The following is a 23,388-nucleotide window of genomic DNA, read 5'->3' on the forward strand; positions in this document are numbered from 1 at the left end:
CATCTGCTTGGGTGTCAGTTATGGTCTCTTTGGGGTATAACCCCAGTAGTGGAATTGCGGGGTCAAATGGTATCTCTATTTGCAACTTTTTGAGAAAGCACCACACCACCACCGCCTTCCACAGTGGTTGCACCATTTTACACTCCCACCAACAATGAATAAGGGTTCCAGTTTCTCCACAACCTCACCAGCATTTGTGGCTTGCTGTTCTATTAAATTTTGCTTTTCTGACTGGGGTGAGATGATATCTCATACTTGTTTTGATTTGCATCTCTCCTAGAGGTAGGGATTTTGAACATTTCTCCATTTGCTTGTTGGTCATCTGAATGTCTTATTTGATGAAGTATCTGTTCATATCCTGTGCCCATTTTTCAATTGGATTGCTTACCTTTATCTTGTTATGGTGTGATGGAATTTCTTAACCCAGAAGTGCTGTCAGGAAACTTGCTGCCTAACCTTGCCAGTGGATTGTGACTTATTGGTCTGCACGGCACCCAGATTGTTTGTTCTCAGTTCTCAGAGGTTGGTACAGGATACGGCAGAGTTCAGATCTGTTGTTCATGAGTTGTTCTTGGCAGCACCTAACAACAACAACCACAACAACAACAACAACAACAACAAATCTTAATAGAACCAGATTACTATGCATCTTATATTGCTGTTGCTAGGTCTTGTAGTATTGTCTATAGTGAGTTAGCTAACCCAAAGGCTGTATGTATTACTCCATTGTTCAAACCAACCAGTGGCTCTGAGGGACAGAAAGGGCAATCTCCTCCAGTTTCAACTGAAAGTCTAGAAAACCCTATAGAGAGTTGCCATGACAATAGTGAGTTTGATATAGCTTTATTCTGACTAGAATGTTTGGAAAGGTAGAGGGCCAGCACAAGAGAGGATGAGATGGATTGACTCAGTGACTGGGATCAGGTAGGTAGGTGTGTCGGAGACAATGAGGATCATGATAGAGCAGGACTCAGAGCTGTTATGCATAAAGTCCCTATGAGTTGCAAGCAACAATAGAGAGCTGATGGTTCTAACAGTATACACTGCTGCCCTCTTGTGGACATGGGGCCAGCTCTGATAGCTGAAGTATTTTTGTGGACTGAAGAGGGTTTCAGTAGGCATAGTAGTCAAGCTTAGGAAAGACTGGTCATTCTCAAGGGCAGTCAATTCCCCTTTTTCCAATACCTTTTAGTAAAGATTTCCTCTTGTTTCCTGTGCATTCTTAACTTAAGAGACCCCCAGTGGTGCAAATAATGAAGTATAATGACTATAAGTCGTTAAGTGCTGGGCAACTGTTAAGCACTGGATTACTAACTGAAAGGTTGAAGGTTCAAACCTATTCAGAATCATCATGACTAAAAATAGGCAGAGGATATAGAAAAAAAATGGTAGTTGTTGAGTGCCATCAAATTGTAGGTGACTCACAGGGACCCTATGAACAAAAATTAAAGACCACAAATTACCCGAATGAAGTAGAACCATTTGAACACAGTGGCAGCGTTCTGAAAACATGGGAATCATGTTCCTGCAGAGAATGCCCATCACTTTTCTTCCTAGGCGCCCCTTCCTAAAATCTTTCTTGAATCTGCAGGTAGTGCAAACAGGGAAACTCACTTAGCAGATCACTGAATGTTTGGAGATTCTAGTCTACCTTCTTTCATCCTGGAGGAAAGACCTGACAATTGATGTTGTTTTTGGGTACTGTCAAATGCATGACTTCTCATAGCATCCTTTTGGATAGGTTTTTTCTTTAAATTTATTTTTACTTATTTATTTTTTAATTTTACTTTGGTTTGCAAAGTTCATATACATTGTGTTTCACACTATTCTTCATTCACATTGGGTTTCTATACAATCACTCTCATTCATTATGTTATAAAATCATTCATCATTAAACCATGTCCATCATTACCTTGTCTTTCCAGATCCCTGCTGATCTTTTCTATTTCCTTTATAATCACCCCACCAACAAATTGTGCAACCCTATGATTTCCCCCCACCCAGCACCCTTCTGTTCCCACCCCTTCCCTCCTTGGATCCCTATACACATTTTACTAGTTATCCTTATGTTTTTACAATAATGGCCCTGTGTAGCGTTTGTCTTTATGAGATTGGAGGGATTGGATGGCATTATGCTGTCTTTCTTATATTGCTCTTGTAGCATAATCTATAGTGAATTTGCTAACCCAAAGGTTGTATGTATGACTCCATTGTTCAAATCGACCAGTGGCTCTGAGGGACAGAAAGGGCAATCTCCTTCTGTTTCAACTGAAAGTCTAGAAAACCCTCTAGAGAGTTGCTATGATGATAGTGAGTGATTTAGTTTTATTCTGACTAGAATGTTTGCAAAGATAGAGGGCCAGTGCAAAAGAGGAAGACCTTGGATGAGATGGATTGACTCAGTGCTTGGGGTAATGGGGGTAGGTGTATTTGAACCAGTGGAGTCATATATACAACCAATATAAGACAGGATAATGCCCTCCAATCTCTCTTGGGTTATATAGCGTCTAAGTAGAATGGAATACTTGATGGCTTCAATCTTTTCTGTTTATCATGATGCCACCTATTGATCCAGTGGAGTGAATTTTTGTTTTCTTGATGTTGAGATGGTAACCCATTTTGAAGACTGCAGTCCATATTGACCTAACAATGTACTTGTGAAAAATCCGCTGTTGGAATCTCTGTGGAGCACTGATTGCCCTGCGCACATGGGGTCACCACATGTCAGAGCTGAGCTGACTACCATTGTCTCTGAACTCCTTCTGACCCTGCCGCCTCCACCCAATTCCTTCTTCTGCTCCAGCTCCTCTTGCGCACACCCTCTTCCTCTGGCCTCATGTCTTCTCAGTTCCTTGCTCAGGGTTCCCTTTTGGCTCTTCTTGCTTGGCACACATCTGTTCTTCTGTCCCAATTTAAGAAAAATGCCCACTGGCCCCTTCACTTTTAACTCTTAAGTTATTTTTCAGCAGTGTGTGTGGTATGTTGTTGTTGTTATGTGCTGTTGAGTCACCTGTGACTTATAGTGACCCTATATTACAATGGCTCTGAACTCTACTTATCTTGAGACAGTTTCATTGTCTCCAACACACCTAGTACCCCCATTACTCTAGTTCTGAGTCAACCCATCTCATCGAGGGTCTTCCTCTGTTACACTGTCTCTCCACCCTACCAAGCATGATGTCCTTCTCTAAGGACTACTCCCTCCTGGCAACAGTGAGATTGACCTTCAAAATTCTTTCCTCCAAGGAGCAGGTTGGTTTCAACATCTCTAGGACAGACGTGTTTGTTCTCTTGGCAGTGAATGATCTGTTCATTACTCTCCTCCAGCACTACAACTCAAAGTATTGATTTTTCTTTCATTATTCTTCGTCATTATCTAGCTCTCTGATGCATAACAAATGATTGTGAAGACTAGGGCTTGGATCAGGCACATCTTAGTCTCTAGACTGACATTGTTGGTCTTCAGTACTTTGGAGAGGTCCCTGACAGCAGATTTTCCCAATGCAATTTGTCTTTTAATATCCTAGCTGCTGGTACAATGAATGCTGATTGTGAACCCAAGCAAGCTGAAGTTGTTGCCAATCTCAATCTCTTCACTGTCTATCATGATGCTGCCAACTGGCCCATTGATGAGAATCTTTGTTTTCTTGATGTTGAGCTTTAATTCATACTGAATACTTAGCCCTTGACCTTCTCCAGCAAATGCCTCAGGTTGTCTTCAGTGTCATTTACTTAATGTAGATTGTTGATGAGTTTTCCTCCATCTTGTTGCCATGTTTTCCCACTGTGCATTAATTAGTTACTACTTTTTTTTTTTAATCAAAGTATAACTAATACTATTCAATGAGGCATAGAGCATTATGTGTTGAACTCCACATGGAAATACTGTAAAGATATATAGCCTCAGAAATCCAATGGAGGGTATTTATGACTCAGAAGTGACTAAACAACAGTGGATTTTTTGGCATACTTTTTATCATAACAATTATTATTGATGTTGCTGTTAGTAGATGTTAGCTCAAGTAGATTATGATCATAGCAACTCTATGGGCAACAGAGCTGAACCCTGCCTTATGCTATGCCATCTTCACCATCTCTGACACACTCATGCCAAGTCTTGAGTGCAGTCACTGTGTCAGTCCACCTGGTTGAGAATCTTCAGCTCCTTCACTGTCCTTCCACTTGTCCAAGCATGATGTCCTTCTCCAAGGAATAGCTTCTCTGAGCAACATGCCCAAAATATGTAAGATGAAACTTCTCCATCCTTGCTACCAAGGGGCACTCTGGCTTCACCTTCTCTAAGACGTATTTTACTCTTTTGGCTATCCATGTGATATTCAGTACTCTCCTTTAGCACCACAGTTCAAAGGCATCATCTTTATTCATTATCCTGTTCTCAGATGCATAGAAAGTGATTGAAAAACTGTGGTCTGAATTATTTTTGATAAGGGTGATTTAAAAGGAAAGATACTTTGAATTAATTTGTGTCAATGAACAGCAATGGATGTGATTTTAAAAAATATTTTATACTGTTGTTGTTGTTATGTGCCATTGAGTCACCTGTGACTCGTTGTGACCCTATGTACAACAGCTGTGAAACCTGCCCTGTCCTGAGCCAGTCTCACTGACTCTGACATACCTACTCCTATTGCCCTGGTTATTCTATCAATCCATCTCACCCAGGGTCTTCCTCTCCCGTGCTATCCTTCCACCCTTTCAAGAATGATGTCATTCTCCAAGGATTGGTTCCTCCTGGCCACGGGCCCAAATTATGTGAGACAGAACGTCAAAATTCTAGCCTCCAAGGAGAAACTTTGTTTCACCCTCTCCAAGACAGACCTATTTGTTTTCTTGGCAGTCCATGATATGTTCAAGACTCTTCTCCAGCACCAAAACTCAAAGGCATCAATTATTCTGTCATCCTTGGTCATTGTCCAGCTCTCTGATGCATCGCAAGTGATTCCAGACCATGGACTGGATCAGGCGCACCTTAGTCTCTTGACTTACATTGTTGCTTCTCAGTCCTCTGGAAAGTTGCCTGACAGTAGATTTACCTAATGCAGTTCATCTTTTGATATCCTGACTGCTGATGTCAAGAGTGTTGATTGTGGAGCTGAACAAGCTGTAACTGTTAACAACCTCAACCTCTTCTCCATCCATCATGGTGCTGCCAATTGGCCTAGTGGTGAGAATCTTTGTATTCTTGATGTTGAGCTTCACTCCGTGTTAAAGACTACAGTCCTTGACTTTCTGCAGTTTAATTTTTTGTCTATTTTGTTAGGGGAGATATAAGAAAGAGGGCAAATATGTTTCCTAAAATTCAGATGTTGTTTTTCCTTTTTAAATGTCTAGAAATAAATGTGTATGAATTGTTGAATGAAAAAGTGTTTTTTTTCTTGACTACTTGCTTTGGTCTTACTGGTTAAAGGGGTTAAAAGTTGTGCCGCTTACTGAAAAATGAGAGGTTTGAAGTCACCAGTCACTCTGTAGGTATCTGTTCTTATGTTTGCAAACTTGGAAATCCTGTGGGGCAGTTCTGATGAATCTTAGGGTCATTAGAAAGCTGGAATTGAGTTGGTAGTGTAAACCCTTACCCACTAGGCCACTTGAGCAGGAAGAAGATGGGCAGTGTCTTCGTATGCAATTTATAGCCTCTGAAAACCCACTGGAGAGTCCTCTATGAGTCAGTTCTGATTCAATGGTACATCACGACTACAACAAGACAAAGCTGGAATAGAATTGATTGAGACTGTTGTGCCTTTTCTGATTCCAAAAAGCCAACTACTTATTTGGCTTCTGAAGCTAGAAATCTAAAGGAAGTGACTGCTCGTTTTTCTTCTTCAAAGCAGCTGATGGATTTGAAACGCTGAACTTTTATCAGTTGTGGCTAGTAGCTCTTGTAGTTGGTGTAGAATAGACACACTCTTTGAGAGGAGGGTGTGGTTGTTAGTTGTTGTCAAGTTGATTCCAACTCTTGGTAACCCCATGGGGGCAGAAAAGAACTGTTCCACAGGATTTTCAAGGCTGTGAAAATTCATAGGAAATTCAGAAATTTTCAGTAACAGATTTTTAGCCTTGTCTTCTTAGGCTTCTCTGAGTGGGTTTGAACTGCCTACATTTTGGCAAGTAGTCAAGTGCTTAACTATTTGTACTACCTAGATGCTCCTTTCAGAGAATGAGAGAAAAATCTCCAATTTAGTTTTGAATTCCAGGGTCTAGCAGGCATTCAGCATATGTTTATTGCTTTGCCACACTCAGTAGTTTTGACTGAGCAGATAATCACCTGAGGGGCTTGGGGAGTTTAGGCAACTATTCATGTGTGGGCCTCACCTCAGATTACTTGCATCCAAGTCTCTGAGATCGAGAGCTAGGCATTAGTGAGGCTGAGACCCTTGGATTAGATATTCTGAATCTTCATCTAACTGGCCTTCTTTCTGCTTTTGGCACTGGAGGGTGCTGTTGGATAATAGTAAACTCACACTTCTCCATGCTAGGGTTGGTATTCCTGTTTTCAAATGTATTCTGTTTCCTGGCAAGAATTTGGTGGAGAGTTTGCTGAGATGGACAAGAGCTTGAATAAGACTTTATGGCTTTCTCTTGAACATCAGCCATTGATGTTTAAGTAAGCATATGTGTGGAGTTTCTTGTAAGATGGTAGCTTCATTTATTTATTCTGCTTTCTTCCAGGAGCATGGTTTTTACAAGGAATGCTATGAGGTGTAAGAAGCAGATTCATGCCTTCCCTTCCTTCTCCCAAATTGTTGAATTCCTATTCCCTGGAATTTGTGGATATATTAATTGATGTGATAATAGGACTTTATAGATGTGATTGATTCAGGAGTTTTGAGATGAAAGGATCATCTTGGATTGTTGGGGGACCTAACATAGTAACTTACAAGGGTCTTTAAGAACTAGAAGAGAAAGGCAAAAAATTAGCATCAGAGATGCCGAGGTGATGATGGAAGGCAGAGTCAAAGCTTTGTAGATGCTATTCTGTTAGTTTTGAAAATGGAGGCAAGAGACTCTCATCAAAAAATAGTGGCAACTTGTGGGAGATGGAAAATACGTAGGGGGTGCAAATGGTTAACATGCTCTGAGATTGTTGGGTCCGTGACTCAAGTTCACCCAGAGGCTCATGGGAACAATGGCCTGTGGATCCTGCTGTGATCATGGTAGTGCAGAGGGTTAAGCGTTCCTAAAACCTTAACTTCCAAAACATCGACCCTTGGAAACCCTACAGAGAACAGTTTATGATGACACACCAGGTCATCATGAGTTAGAATCGACTCAACAGGAACTGGTTTTTGGTAGATGTTGGAAAAAGGCAAGGGGTGGGGCAGGGGAATACATTTTTCCTGTCTAGATTCTGGAAAGAATACAGTTTCACCAATACTTGGATTTTAGCCCAGTGAAACATATTTTGACTTCTAACCTTCAAAACTGTAAATAATAACCTTGTAGGCTGTTTTAAGGCATTAGTTTTATGTCAGAGAGTCCTGTGGGCATAGTCCATAGGGAGTAGCTCTGCAAACCCCAGGGCAATACTTCTCTGGTTTTTCAAATCCTCTGCTGCTCCATAGGTGAAAGATGGGCAATCTCCTCCCATGTGACTTTACAGCCTCAGATACCTGCTGGAGGGTCAGCAATGAGTCAGTTCCAAGTCCAAGGCATTGAGGGGGGTGGGGAGAGAGAGAGAGAGAGAGAGAGAGAGAGAGAGAGTTAGTTTGAAAATGCTGTAGTTGTATAATAGAGGTAGAAAACTAAAGCATAAAAAACCCCAAAACCCAAACCAGACCTAAAAGATTCCCCCCAAAACTAAAGCATGAAGAGCACCTTTAGCACTCCTCAGGGTAGTTATTCCTGGTTAGCTACCTGTTTCTTTTCTTTCTCACCTTGTTTCCATGTCCTCATTCATCCAACCTTCCTTGTGTATAGGGATAACAGTGTGACCCATTAAGGGGAAGTCAACTGGGCAAAATCTCTCCTTTTAAAATGAGAAATACTCATGAGAATCTCTTTCTCATTCCCTTGACCACCCCCTCAGCTTCCTTAGTGTAGATATGCAATGATGAAATGTCTAGTGCTGTGACCATTACTTTGGGACCATGCAGCGAAAGCCCACTCATATCATCAACATCCTATGGTTTAAAACTACTGCTAGGTCATTCTACAGTGTCCTAACAGTCATATTTCAGCTTCGAAAATATATCTCTAACCTCTCTTTCAGGAACCGTGCAGTTTCGTCCAAAGGCTCATATTAAATCAATAAATTTATCAAACACCCTAGGCACCAAGCAGAGCACTGGGATGAAGACATGAATTAAACAACCTGTTCTGGAGGAATTCACAGTCTGTATTAATCAGATCTTCTTTAGTGGCAAGTGCCAGAAATCTGAATTTATAGTATTGCTGTGAGAATTAGATGAGACAAGATATAAATTTAAGGCACCTAGCATGGTGCTTAATAAACGTAAGTGCATTACAACTATTAGCAGGCTTTTTAGCTTATAAAGCTCTTTCACATATGTTTTTCATTTTCATCTTCACAAAGATCTTGAAAATAATGAAGACTAAAATTATTACCCTCACCAGGGGCTGGGGACAGTGGGGAGTGGGCAGTTATTGCTTCAGGAGTGTTGAGTTTCTGTCTGGGGTGATGAAAGAGATTTGGAACGAGATAGTGGTGGTGGTTGTATAGCATGGTGAGTGTCATTAATGTCGTGGAATTGTTCTCATAAAAATACCTAGAAGAGCAAATTTTATGTTATATATCTTTTACCACAATAAAATTTAAAAAAAAATTATCCTCAATTTACAGCACAGAAACAGAGATCCAGATTTTGAGTTACTTTCTCGAATGGCTCTGAAAGACTTCCCCAGGACTGTGACTAGATTCCAGGAGTTTTGATTTTGTTTTGGAGCTTTATTCTCCTCATTAGGGAGTAGACTGTAGAATGTCCAATCTAGCTCAGGGGTGGCAAGTAAGTAAGTTTGTGTTTGTTTTTTCCCCCCCTTTGTTTGCTTTGTATGTCAACTCTGACCCAAGGGCAGCAATTGCCTGAAGCACTCTATTGTGTGCTGTTTAATGGGTGGTGCAAATGGTCATAGTGCTTTGTTGCTAATCAGAAGGTTAAAAGTTCAATTCTACCCAAAGGCACTTTAATTGGTTTCTGAAAAATCAGTTCTGGGAGCACAGTTCTACTGTGTGACACACATGGGGTCATAGTAAGTCAGAATAGACTAAATGGGAACTGGGACTGGGCAAGGGTAATGTGATACATTAGCAATTCTTGCCTTGGGCTTTGGGTGGGTGAGTCTACCACAGCAGTGTTTACAGCTATTGTTGTTGATATCCTTATGAACAAAAGACCTGAAGCCTCTGAAGCCATTCTGTAGGTATCATTTCTCAAAGTTCATCAAATTTCCAGAGGCATGTCATTTAGGAAGTGGATGCCATTCCTGCTAGTGCTTGCTTTTTCTAGCTAGCCCACTTTCCCACTTAGTCAACAAAGAACTTGAACCTCAAAGAGGGACATTAACTTATTCAGGGTTATACAATGAAGTAGGAACAGAATTAGGGCTAATGGTGCTTCTGACTTACAAATCAGCTTCTAAAAGCACAAGATTAAATGGTTCAGTTTATTTTTTTTGTACACTAGTGGGATTTCCACCATTTAAATGGAAGTAACTGAAGCCATCTGTAAAATTGAATCGCTATGTGTTAGTTGACTATTGAGTAAGTTGGCTAATCATTCTGTCTGTAGATTAATCTTCCAGTTAGGATGGTGCAGGATAGGAGAAGCTTTAGCTCTGGTGTTTGGAGGGTTGTTATGAGTCTAGTCAACTCCAAGGCACCACAACCATAACAACCTCAAGGAAACCTCGCAGTTGAAGCTCTATGAAATTCCACAACTGGAACATGCCTAAAAAATGTCTGCCAAGAAGGTTAAAATGAGAGAAATGGCTGGGCACAGTCTATATATAGCGACTTTGGCAGGCTCTTTGATTTAGTAAGTTGGGCTTTCAATGATTCAAGGCTGTTACCAGGAGACTGAAAAGAATGTCTGGATTTTCATGTTGCAAGAAAGCAAACAAAAGAAGCAATGCTTTTACCTTATCGGTTTAAATGCTGCCTTCTGAGAGTGTACTTTCCATGTGTACAGGCATCCCAAACGATCCTTTGGCTCCTTCATGGATGGGGCTAGGTGCTAGGTTGATCACAGCGTTCTAAGTAATTGTAAGTTCTGGGCCTTTTGAGTTTGGCTGGAGAGCAGTGACTGGTGTTGAAACAAAGAGTTTTGCCTGGCTCTTCAGGTGAACCGCAGTTATCACTTTGTTGTTAGATGGATGTCACGGAATGGGCCCCACCTCTCAGTCACCCTGTGTGTAAATGGAATGAAATGCTGCCTGGTCCAGGTCCATGACCAGTTGCAGATCAGACTAATTGATCTACAGTGTTCTCATAGGTAAAGTCTGGAAATAGATCACCTGTACTTTTCCCCCCTCCACTCTAGAAGTTGGTCTGTCTTGTCTCAGTGGGGGTCACTTAAGGAAAGTTTTGGGTTGTGTTTTGTGATATTGGTTTTTTCCCTTCACAAGCGGGCCTCAGCTAGACCTTAGCCCCTTTTGGCCAACAAAGACCCTAGGGTGGAGGCCTGCTGAAGTGAATGTCTTTAAAAATCCTTAGGATCTGCAATCATATGTCTATTTGCTATACTGAATAATTTGGAGTTGCTGTGATGCTGAACACTGTGCCATAGTCGTGTCAAATGCCATAATGATTACCCATCATGGACAGTGTTTGGAGGAGCTTCCAGATTGACTCAGGTTTCGAAGCAAGAGTGGCATCCATTTCCTAAACTAGTTGCCTCTGGAGACTCTATTATCTCTATAAACATACAGAAATGATGTTAATTATAGAAGAGAATTCAGGTATTTTGTTCATAGGGTTGCTATGAGTCATATTCAACCTGAGACCTGATGACACTTAACCACTGCTAAATGAGACTTATGTTGTTATATTTGAGGAACATACTTCTACTTTGTACATCACTCTTAGTCAATTTACTGTATTGAGGTAATCTGGGTTTGCTGTGATACTGAACCATGTGCCATTGGGGCATCAAATACCATAATGGCTTACCAATGTGGACAGTGTTTGGTGGGTTTGGTAGGACAGATTTAGAAGCAGGACTGGCATTTGCTTCCTAAACCACATGCCTCTGGAAACTCTATGAACTTGGAGAAATGATGATAGCTATGGAAAGGCATTAGGTATTAGATCTTTTGTTCATAGAGTCGCGACTTGACAGCAATCATCATCACCAACAATAAAAACAACAACCACAACCACCACCAAAGCTCTACTGAGGTCAACATCATAGCAACACAAGCCTCTGCTGAGAGTAGGTAGCTTTGTAGGTAGCTTCTTAGGGGATAACTCTATTCACCATAAACCTGTAAGATAAAGAACTGCCCAATAGGGTGTGCATAGCTGTAATCTTTATGGAAGCAGACTACCTTTTTTTTTTTAAAAAAAAAATTACAGCCACCCATCTTTCCTTGTAGCTTCATTGTTGTTGTGTACCGTTGACTCTGAACAGACCCATAGCTGGCCCTCTGGAGGGTTTTCAGAGGCAGTTAATCACTCAGGAGAAAAATTGCCCATTCTTATCCCACAGAGCAGCTGGTGGATCTGAACCACATCCTGTTGGGATTGCAGCACAGCTTCTTGCCACCAGGTCACCAGTGCTCCCTATAGCCTCATTGTTGTGTTGTTGCTATGTGCCATCGAGTTGCCTGCGACTCATAGCAACTCTATGTGCAATAGCTCTGAAACCTGCCCTATCCTGAGCCAATTTCATCGTCTCTGACAGAACTAATCCTGTTTCTCTAGTCACTGAGTCATTGTATTTCATCCTGGGTCTTCCTCTTCTGCACTATCCCTCCACCCTTCCAAGCATGATGTCTTTCCCCAACAACTGGTCCCTCCTGACCGTGTGCCCAGAGTATATGGATGAAGCTTCAAAATCGTTGCCTACAGGGAGTTTCCTGGTTTCACTCTCTCCAGGAAAGACCTGTTCATTCTCCTGGCACTTAATAGTATGTTCAACACTCTTCTCCAGCACCACAACTGAAAGGCATTGATCCTTCTTCTATCATCCTTAGTTATTGTCCACCTCTCAGATGCATAGCAAGTAATTGTGATGACCATGGCCTGGATCAGGTGCATTTTAGTCTCCAGACTGACATTGTTGCTCTCTAGAGAAATCCCTTACAACAGACTTTGCCAATTCAATTTATCTTTTGATTTCCTGGCTGCTGGTACTACAAGTGTTGATTGTGGAACCAAGCAAGCTGAAGCTGTTATCAGTCTTGGTCTCTTCTCGGTCTATCATGATGCTGCCAATTAGCCCAGTGGTGAGAATCTTTGTTTTCTTGATGTTGAGCTTCAACCCATATTGAAAATTACAGTCCTTGACCCTCTGCAGCAAACCTCTCTGTCCTCTTCTGTTCAACAAGGTTGTGTCATTTGCATAATGCAGGTTGTTGATGAGTCTTCCTCCAATTGTAGTGCCACATTCCTCCTCATAAAGTCCAGCCTCCTGAATGATCTGTTCTGCATAAAGATTGAAAGGTATGGCCTCTGAAATATACGAGGGTTTTTTAAATTGTCAAGGGTCTTGAAATTGAGTCAAACTCTCATTGTTTGAACAATAACAGGAATGATTTTGTCATTTTTTTCAAAGAGAGGCCTTAGGGTAAAGTTGTGAGTCTATAGACATTGTGCTTATCAGTGACATAGACCTTTCTGGATATTTGAATCAGTACCTGGATTTTCCAGTGGAAACGTTAGAGACCGCAAATGCAGAACCAGGTTATAAAAATCAGACTTTTATGGTTTAGTGTTCTGTGGTGCTAAAACATAATTGTGCCTTTTTTTTTAATATTATGTCACATTTTAGAGTTTACTAAGTTCTCTCACATATATAATTTCCTTACATTTTCCATGACAAATGGAAAACTGGGTATTCTGTTTTAGAGAAGATGAAACTGAAACCCAGGGAGGTTGAGGGGTTGATGGAAGATCAAATAGGAGGGCAAGTGTAGGGATTGGAATTTGAATCAGAAGTATTTTCCCTCTTGCCAGCGACCTTCACAGGATCATGAGGACATGAAGGGCATGGGTAGTTGGAGCAACAGGAAATGTCGAATTCTGGATGTGCTTGCTTGGATCAGGGAAGAATTGGACAGGCAAGATTCTGGTATGACGTACAGATCACAGCCAGGAGATTAGTCTGGTAGTAGCTGTTACTCACTGAGAGCTTACTCTGGGTCAAGCAATGTTTTAAGGGCTTTATGTGCATAACCACGTTTAATTTGAGCCAAACAATATTATTTTTTGGAATGTGAAGCCTGAGCCAGGGAAATGAAGCAATCTGCTCAAACTCACATAGCTTAGGAAGAGATGGTACCCAGGTTAGCAATGTAGTATGTCAAGCTCCCTGTTTTATATATCTGACTGCCATCTGACTCTGGAATTACATTCATACAGACAACATTTTTTGTTGTTGTAGGACTTTTACATACATAAGGTTTCCTGTTGGGGTACAACAGGAATCGAGTTGGAATCAACTCAGTGGTTGGTTTTTGGTTTTAGTTTTTATGTGGCTGATAGCTGGATTCTATGGGTCACTGGTGGTTTTAAGCCAGTGCTTTAACCATCAGGGCTTCCCTCATGTAGTGTTGTTAGGTGCCCTCAAGTAGGTTCTGACTCATAGAGACACTATCTACAACAGGATGACACACTGCCTGGTTCTGTGCCATCTTCACAATGATAGCTTGAGCCCATTGTGTCAGCCACTGTTTCAATCTGTCTCATTGAGGACTTTTCCAAGCATGATGTTCTTCTCTGAGGACTGGTTCCTCCTTAGAGTTTGTTCATAGTATGTGAGACAAAGTCTTACATGCAGTGTTGTTGCTTTTATGTGCCATAGAGTTGATAACGGCTCATAGCAACTTATGTACAATAGCTCTGAACCCTGTCCTATCCTGAGCCCATCTCACTGTTACCCAGTTACTGTGTCAGCCTATCTTATCTGGGGTTTTCCTTTAGTGAGCTGTCCTTCCACCTTTCCAAATATGTTTTCCTTCTCCAAGGTCCGTCCTGGCCATGCACGCCAAGTATGTGAGACAGAGCTTCAAAATCCTTGCCTCCCAATGAGCAACTTAGTTTCACCTTGGTTTCACTTGGCCTCCAGGACAGACCTGTTTACTCTCTTGGAATTCTACAGTATGTTCAGTACTCTTTTCCATCACCACTACTCAAAGACATCAATTATTCTATCATCCTTATTCACTGCCCAGCTCTCTGATGCCTAGCAAGTAACTGTGAAAACTATACTTGGATCAGGTGCACCTTAGTCTCTAGACAGACAATGTTGCTCCTCACTACTCTGGAAATGTCCCTGACAGCAGACTTTCCCAATGCAATTTGTCTTTTGATTTTCTGGCTACTGGTACCAGGAGTGTTGATTGTATGGCATAGTGAGGAGCAAATGGATAACATACTTGAATGCTAATCTGCAGACTCATGGTTCAAGGACACCCAGAACCACCTTGGAAGAAAGATTTGGTGGTCTGCTTCTGAAAAGTCAGTGACTGAAAAGCCTATGGAGAACAATTCTACTGAGACACAGATGGGATCACCATAGACTGGGACGAACTCTATGCAACTGTTGTGTTACACTGTTTTTTGTTACTTTGGTATTGGGAAATAAATGTGTAAAAGCAGGTTGAGACCATTTGGAGAGGGCCTCAGATGCTAAATTAGGAGATTTGAACATTGTTTTCAGACAGTAAAGAACCAGTAGGTAGGCACAAAAGTGGAAACATGCTCTTCATTCCTAAAAAAGATGGAAATTTTACCCAGCTGTCAGGTGGATACACGCATAGTGTTGTTTCGGTGCCATCGCCGTGACCTCTCAGGCTGTTTCACCCTATTTTGAAAAGATTGAATAGAATAGTCCCTCTATTCTCTTCTAATTTCTTTGGAAAAGAAAATAAAAATCATTTAAGAGCCTTTTTTGACCTCATGAATGCTGGAGCCATTCTTGCTAAAAGCTCAGCTTGGGTCCCACGAGGATGTTGAGGGACAGCCTTTGGCCCCATGGATTCTTGCATCGTTTTCTGGCCAGTGGCCTCTGCAAGGCTGTTCCCCAGGGAATGTGCACTTTGGCTTCCTCAGCTTATTTCATATGTCCCTAAGCAAACCTTTCAGATTTAAATGCTCCCACGGGGCTTTGAGGGAGAAAAGAGTGTTCCTGAAACCAAAACTTAGCTGACGTGCATGCATCAAGCTCCTTAGCTGTGCTGACGTTGGAAGCACCTTCTGACTGCCAGCAGAGGCAGTCATCACTGATGCTAAGAAGTCTGGGCCTGGACTGCTTGCTGGTTTCACACGTCAGAACAGGGGCGGCTTTGCAGGAATCTTGGAACTTGCTTGGATTTTTAGCCGAGAAATGACACAACGCAGTGATGTGTTGTGATGGAAATGGAACTGCCTGGTTAGAGGTGCCTGGAAGTGCCCTCATTATGCAGTGGGGCCACATATCCATGCTCTTTCTACCCTCATCAGATGTAGGAGAGCATGTTTGCATATTGATTTACACTTTACATACAAGGATTGCATGCATGTATGCATCTTTGTTGGACCCAACATAGAAACTTGAGAGAGAGGAGTTATTTTCTCCAATTCATAGGTCAGAATATTGAGCCTCAGAGGACATCTTTTGGTGATTTGTAACAAATTTCAGTGTGTTCTGCTCCTTCTTCCCTCTATAAATGTGCAGCAGGCGGAATAGAATTCTAAAGTTAGGCATGAAAGAAAGAAACCCTAATGATGGGCTCTTTAGGAAAGGACCGTGTGATAAATTATCTACCATCTCTTCTTCTAGTTAATTTCCTTTTCTTCCTTGCTCGCTATTCTATTTAGTTAACCTTAATAGACTTCTTTATGAGTTTCACTGTCTTCTGGCTTCTAGTTGGTTTCAGCTAATGGGCAGCACTGTTAAGAGACTGGGGTGGGGAAAGAAATGTATCAGAAGTCATTCTCCAGCCAGAAGGCCATGGCTGGCTACATCCTTTTTACAAACTCCTGTCAGGATTGGCTGCAGGTGATCACAGAGTCCAGCACTGCATTGCACGATCTCTTGTTGGCTTCCTCACATTCTACTCCCACTTTAAGAAGAACCCCTTCATTGATTCTTCATTACAGATTGTAGTGTACTACCTGCTTCCTGCTGGGAGCTCATACAATTTTTTACACAGATAGTGAATATTCTTGAAAGGGTTTTTTGTGACATGGATTAGAGGAGGTATTGAATATATATGCTGGATAGTGAACTGCAAGGTGGTTATGGATAAGCTGTGCATATACGAGATTCTGGTCTCTGTCAGCACTAGCTGGCAACTTTGAAGTTTGATTCTTATGAAGACAGACCTGACTTCATCCTCCAACCAATTCTAACACTAACTATTCCTTTTGGAATACTGGCATATTTACCACAGCTCAAAGGCATCAATTCTCCTTCAACCATCCCTAGTTGTTGTCCAGTTTTCTGACACATAGCAAGTAATTGCAAAGACTCTGGTCTGGGTCCTCCTCCTTTGTATTTCCATACTTGAAAGCTCAACATCAGTTGCCCTTTCAGTTATCTACATGTTCTGTTGCACATAGGGTTTTTTCAGAGGCCTGCTATTTCAGAAGTGGATGGCCAATCCTTCTTCCTAGTGTGGTGCTGGAGAAGAGTATTGAGAATACCATGGACTGCTAGGAAAACAAACAGATTTGTCCTGGAAAGGGTTAAACCGGGTGGCTCCTTGGAGGCAAGGATTCTGAGGCTCCATCTAACATACTTTGGACATGCTGTGAGGAGAGACCGATCCTTGGAGAAGGACATCATGCTTGGGAGGGTGGAGGGATGTCACAGGAGGGGAAGGCTCTCTATGAGGTGGATTGATTCAGTGACTGGGATAATCGGGATGGGAGTGTCAGAGACAGTGCAATTGGCATAGGACAGAGCAGAGTTTACGGCTGTTGTACATAGGGTCGCTATGAGTCGCAAGCGACATGACGGTACATAACAACAACAACAATGGTCTGGGTCAGGCACACTTAAGTCTCCAGACTGACATTGTTGCTCTTCAGTAATTTGGAGATGTCTCTGACAGCAGACTTTCCCCAGTGAAATTTGTCTTTTCATTTCCTGGCTGCTGGTACCAAGAGTGTTGATTGTAGAGCCAAGCAAACTAAAGTTGTTAACAACCTCTTCACCATCTATCATGATGTTGCCAATTGGCCCAGTGGTGAGAATCTTTGTTTTCTTGATGTTGAGCTTCAATCGATATTGAAGGCTGCAGTCCTTGGCCTTCTCCAGCAAGCCCTTCAGGTCCTCCTCAGTTTCAGCAAGTAGAATTGTTTCATCTGCATAACACAGATGAGGCTTCTTCCAATCCTGATGCCACATTCCTCTTCATACAGCCCAGCCTACTAGATGATCTTCTCTGCATATAGATTGAAAAGGTGTGGAAGTAGGACACATCCCTGGCGTACACTCTTTCCAATTATGAGCTTCTCAGTGTTTCCCTGCTCTGTTCTGACGACTACCTCCTGGTCCAAGTATAGATTTCTCATAAGCACAATCAAGTGTTCTGGGATTCCCATCACGACCTCTTCAAAACCCAGCCTGCACTTCAGGCATTTCTCTGTTGATGTGCTGTTCCAGTCTTTGTTTGATAATCTTTTAGCAGATGATATTAATGATATTGTTTGATAATTTTTGCACTCTGTTGGGTCACCTTTCTTTGGAATGGAACAAAAAATGGATCTCTTTCAGTCAGTTGGCCAGGTGGTTGTCTTCCAGATTTCTTGGCACAAGTTAGTGAGCACATCCTGGACAGTATCTGTTTGCTGAAATATGTCAATTAATATGTCCTCAATTCCTGGGTCCTTGTTTTTTGCCAATTCCTTCAGAGCAGCTTGAACTTCATTACCACAGGCTTTTACTCATGTTATTTCACGAAATTCTTCTGCGTCCGCCAATTCCTTTTGGTACAATAACTATATACTTTTATCTTTTTTTAATGCTTCCTGGGACATTTAATATTCTGCCCACAGCATCCTTAAGTATTGAAACTCAAGGCATTAATTTGTTCTTCAGTTCCTTGAGCTTAAGGAATTCTGAGCGAGTTTTGCCCCTTTGATTTTCTGACTCCAGCTCTTTGCACATTTCATTTAAATACTTCATCTTCCTGCACTGCCCTTTGAAATCTTCAGCTCCTTAATATCTTAATTTCTTCCCTTTGCTTTGGCTTGCTGGTGCTCTAGTGAAATATTCAGAGTCTCTTCTGACATTCACCTTGGTCTTCCTCCTCTGTCTTTGTAATGACCTTTTGCATTCTTCCTGGATGATATTCTTGATATCCTCTCACAGCTCATCTGGTCTTAATTCATTAGTGTTCAAGGCCTCAAACCTGTTCGTGAGATGGTTTTGAAATTCAGGTGGGATAGATTCAAGGTCAAATTTTGGTTCCTGTGGATTTGATTTAATTTTCCTTCGCTTCAGCTTGAAGTTGCATATGAGTAGTTGGTGGTCTGTTCCACAATCAGCACCTGGCCTACTTTTCATAGCTGATATTGAGCTTCTCCAGCGATTCTTCTCACAGATAAAATTGATCTGATCCTTATGCATACCAGCAGGTGAAATTCATGTGTATAGCCTGCCTTCACTTTTCTTATAAAATGCATTTGCAATGACTAAATCATTGATTTGTGCAAAATTCCATCATTTTATCTTCAGCTTAATTTCTGTCACCAAGTCCATGTTTTCTAACTACTAATTCTTCTTCTGTGTTCCCAACTTTTGCTTTCCATCACCCATTATTATTACTAATGCATCTTGACTGAATGTTCCATCGATCTTTTACTGCAAAAGTTGGTAGAAATCTTCTGTTTCCTCCTCTTTGGCTCTGGTTGCTGGTGCATATATTTGAATGATAGTAGTATTCACTGGACTTCCTTGTATGCATATGGATATTATCCTGTCACTCACAACATTGTATTTCAAGACAGATCTAGACTAGAAATGACTTTTTTTAACTACGAAAGCAATCTCATTCCTTTTTCATCTTTTCATCTCCAGCATAGTAGATCATATGATCTTCTGACTCAAAATGTCCCATGCCAGTCCATCTCATTTTGTCAACAACTAATATGAGAATATTTACGTGTTCCATTTCTTTATTAACAATATTAAATTTTCTTACATTCATGGTTCTCACATTCTAGTGTCAGCTTACAGAGACCAGGGTAAATGGAGTAAAAGTAGGGTTCCCACCTAGGTAGATGACAGGAGGCAGGCAACCCTAGTCATAACCTCCAATCCCAATCTCACAGACTCTGCATTGCAAGATATATCAGGATGCCTGATATGTGATAAATATGATAAATGACCCATATGGGGGCTGTATATCATTATTGTGGATGAAGCATAGTCCCCAACTTTCTCAGGATGTCTATTTTAACATAATGACCTGGACTTTGAAGCCTAACCATGTTGATTGGTGAGGAGTGCGTCTGCCTATACAGCACACACAAACATGTTTGCCTACAGAAACACTTATATAAGCCCATCTGTATTTATATGTGATCATTGTTATTGCGTACCCTATAGCTGAACCTCTGGTGGGTTTTCAGAGGCAGTTAATCACACAAGAGATTGACCATCTTCCTCCTGTGGAGCAGCTGGTAGACTCAAACTGTGTTTAGGATTTCGGCACAGCTTCTTGCCAGTAGGCCACTAGAGTTCCTTGTTCATATATACCAAGTCTTCAAAATTAATTGTTATACATCAGAGAGCTGGACAATGACTAAGGGTGATAGAAGGAGAATTGATGTCTTTGAGTTGTGGTGCTGGAGAACAATATTGATTATACTGTGGACTGCTAGGAGAACAAACAGGCTCATCCTGGAGAGGGTGAAACCAGGCTGCTCCTTGGAGACAAGGATTCTGAAGTTTCATCTAATATACTTTCGGCATGTTGCAAGGAATGACTAGTCCTTGGAGATGGACTTCATGCTTGGAAGGGTGGAGGACCCTTGATGATATATGGATTGACTCAGTGACTCCCATTAGTGGGTAGGTGTGTTAGAGACAATGAGGTTAGCTCAGGGTAGTGCAGGAATCAGAGCTATTTTACATAGGGTTGTAATGAGTCTTTAGTGACTTGACAACACATAATAAGAATAGTCACCTACTTATGCTTCCATACACATATTATTTTTTTAATGTTTTTTTTATTATTTTTTTGTGTGTGTGTGTGCTGTCAAATCAGATCTGACTAGTACAGGAGGAGATTGTCCCTTCTTCTCCAGCAGAGCATCTGGTGGATTCGAACCGCTCGCCTCTGGGATTGCAGTGCAGCTTCTTGGCACTAGGTCACCAGAGCTAGCCTATACACATATTTTTTATTATTATTAAAGATGATGAATAGTTGTATATATTGTCGCTTTTAGGAAAATTGTCCCTTATTTTTGTGTAATTCTTAGTGGTATCTTTAGCCAAGTTGTGCTGAATTCACTCTTACTTATCCATCACCAAAACTAACAAGTTCTCTGAAAAAGTAATTTCTTCTCCTTCTCCCTTTCATCCTTGGCAACCACCAGAGTATGTTGCTTTTTGTATGTACATTCTTGTCTTTTTATAGAATTGAGCTCATTCAGTATTAGCTCTTAACTTATGCACTTAGCATAACATCTTCTAGATTTATCCATGTTATAGCATATGTTGTTATGTACAACATATGCTATAACATGGAACTGTGGTGCTGGAGAAGAGAATTGAGGGTACCATGGACTGCTAGGAAAACAAACAGATTTGTCTTGGAGAGGGTTAAACAGAGCTGCTCCTTGGGGGCAAGGATTCTGAGGCTCTGTCTAACATACTTTGGACATGTTGTAGGGAGGGACCGGTCCTTGGAGAGGACATCATGCTTGGGAGGGTGGAAGGACAGTGCAGGAGGGGAAGGCCCTCTATGAGGTGGATTAATTCAGTGACTGGGTTAATGGGGATGGGAGTGTCAGAGACAGTGTGATTGGCACAGGACAGAGCAGAGTTTAGGGCTGTTGTACATAGGGTCGCTATGAGTTGCAAGCAACTTGACAGCACATAACAACAACATAGCATATGTTAAAAAAATTATTATACTTTGTGGCTGCATAACATTCTGTTGTGTGTATACACCATGGTTTGTTTATCCATTCATTTGTTGATGGGCAGTTAAGTTTTTGGTTGTTTCTATTGCTCCACAGGGTTTTCTCTCACATATTTTTTCTTTTTTATTTACTGATTTTTTGCACTCCTTCCATTTTCATCTTTGATAATCTTAAAAAATAATTATATCTGTGTATAAATTGTTCTTTAGCTTTTTTCCTTTGTGACTAACTTACTTCATCTAGCATTGGCTTTACTCTGTCCAGAAGTAGGTCACTAGGTCTTTCACCTGTGGAGCTGATCAGTCAGTTAGAATTGCCAACCTTTTGGTAAGAAGCTGAGTGCTTAACCATGGTGCCCCCAAGGCTCATTGAATCTCTGGTACGTTGTTAAAAAATAGACCTCACTGAGTCCGTCTACTGTGTTCACATCCTTTTGCAATGTGGTTTTGCCTGTTCCTTCCAACTAGATGATGTATTTCAAAACTCTCTTGAATATAGGCTGGGCTTATTATTTTTAATTTCCAACATTAACAGCTTCATCCATAGCTCAATTTCCCAATTCCTCTATGGCAATATTGTCTGGTGATTTGATAGAAGGTCCTCTAGAGACTCAGACCTGTCAGGGAAATGACTCATGTGACCGACTGTAGGTATGCAGTCAGGCTTTTGCAGAAACTGGTGAGCAACGGGCCAGGCTGGATACAACTATGCTTAGTGCACTGTATACAGTTTCTCAGTCCAGATATCTTCTCAAGCTCCAGCAGCCTTAGGCTGAGTTATCACAATTACACTGCTACTCCTGTGTTGGTGTTTTTACATACCCCATAGCATGGAGAACACTATCTTGTATTGGTCCCACAGTTGTTGATTATTTGTGAGACCATGTGTCCACAGTTAAGGTAGCTGGAGATCATTCCCCCAGCAGGTGCTAGGAAAGCCAATTATCATGGTTTCTGATGCCACAGAAACTGAGTGCTTAACCATGGTGTCACCAAGGCTCATTGTATCTGTAGTAAGTTGTTTAAAAATAGACCTCATTGGAGTAGATCTCCTGTGTTCACATCCTTTTGCAATGTGATCTGCCTGTTCCTCTCAACAAGAAGATGTTCTATTTCAAATTGTGTTTTTTTTTATTTAGTTACTTTCAAATTATCTTTATTTCTGATCTGCCTTTATGTAGAATCTTCATTTTAAAAAGTGCACATATATTGGAGATTCTCCAAAGAACAGATCTTAGAAATAAATTGTGAGGGTAACAAGGAGAAATGAAATTGTCTTGATACGTTTTGAAGAAGAATTACACTTCCTTAAATGTCCTTGATAACTTTGAGTTCTTCCTTTGTGAATATGTGAAAATTCTGGCCAGGCTGAACTGTAGCTAGCTCTGTGCTAGTTGTGTTCAGCTTTCCCTCCTTTACTTGTTTGGGAATGATGAGTGAAGATTTAATGGCTTCTTTCAATGTTGTAGACTTGTGGTAAACTTCTTGTAAGGTGCTCTGTGAGCCCTCTGATGCAGAGCCAATTGCTTGAGCATCACATTGTACAAAGGGTCCAGATAGATCCATATGAAACAACTAGGGTCCTTTCTCATCAACTTCTCCAAAAGGTAGTGCTAATCCAAGGGGACAAGATAGCCCCTGGATCTGCATCATCTTCTCCAAACTGTGAAGGCAGATTGGACACTGCCTGGGTCACACTCTCCATTGTTGTAGTTTTATTGTAGGTGATTCTGTATTTTCACTCTGGCTTTATCAATTAAAGTCTTAGCATCAGCAATCAGTCCACTCATTACACAAGCTATATGAGATCAATCTCTACAATTTTCTCAATGCTACTGGGCCCCATGGCTGGAGAGGTAATTCTATTTTATGCATGGACATCTGGATCCCAATGGCTATAGAACCAAGCTGTCGTACTCAGACCAGATGAGAAACACGGCAAGGGCAGAATAATGCAGCAATGGCTACCTGGACATACTGAGGGACAACATGATTCCTCTAGCACCCAAATCACCCCTACCACCATAGAACTGAGGGCCCTACTCCTAACTCTATTGAATTGATAGTCAATTTCAGGTGAGAGAAGAAGACCTGTAACTTGCTATCACTCAGAGA

At 41.3% G+C, this 23,388-nt stretch overlaps 1 pseudogene; it reads right to left on the minus strand.

Annotated features, from left to right (window-relative positions):
* Positions 1–22,581: 22,581 nt before the first annotated feature.
* Positions 22,582–23,128, minus strand: LOC102845610 (annotated as a pseudogene).
* Between the last annotated feature and the right edge of the window lie 260 nt (positions 23,129–23,388).

The sequence above is a fragment of the Elephantulus edwardii genome, unplaced genomic scaffold (assembly GCF_000299155.1).
Source record: "Elephantulus edwardii isolate Elephantulus edwardi_28Jun2011 unplaced genomic scaffold, EleEdw1.0 scaffold00005, whole genome shotgun sequence".
NCBI lineage: Eukaryota > Metazoa > Chordata > Mammalia > Macroscelidea > Macroscelididae > Elephantulus > Elephantulus edwardii.